Below are 576 nucleotides of genomic sequence, written 5' to 3'. Positions count from 1 at the left end.
ATAACAGTGAGACTACAGATGCTTGGCTATGTCAACATCTGGACTGCAAACAGATGTCAGGGCATAGAAATCGGCATCTGAAATACACCATGCACAAAACCATCCCCACCTAAGTTTAGTGATCATAAATTCCTTCAATCTGTTTTTATCCTGAGCTATCACCTGTGAACTTTCAAAACCTGTAGAATATCAACTGAAGCTCTTTGGCTTTCAACATTTCCATTGAAAAACTAGTGCTGGAGGCAGGAAGAGCTGGTTCTTCTATTAAGAGCACCTTCTGGTCTTGCAAAGGATTGGAGTTCAATTTCTAGCATTATGTAGGACCTCATAACCATCAGTAACTGAAGTTCCAGGTGATCAGATACCTTCTCTGACCTCTGTAGGCTCCTGAATTCATGTGGTAGTGGGCACATACACATACAAATAAATGTAAAAAAGGAAAAGTCTGGACCTGGTTTGATATGTGACTTGGTTTTCTTGCAGCTTTCAGTAGATGTTCTTTGGTCTTTACATTTACTGCTTTGAATATTATATGATGTGAGGAGGGCTTTTTTTTTTCCTGGCTTTTGTTTTTTT

Source organism: Grammomys surdaster, unplaced genomic scaffold (genome assembly GCF_004785775.1).
Source record: "Grammomys surdaster isolate TR1022 unplaced genomic scaffold, NIH_TR_1.0 139, whole genome shotgun sequence".
Taxonomy (NCBI): domain Eukaryota; kingdom Metazoa; phylum Chordata; class Mammalia; order Rodentia; family Muridae; genus Grammomys; species Grammomys surdaster.
Note: the sequence above shows the minus strand (reverse complement) of the source record.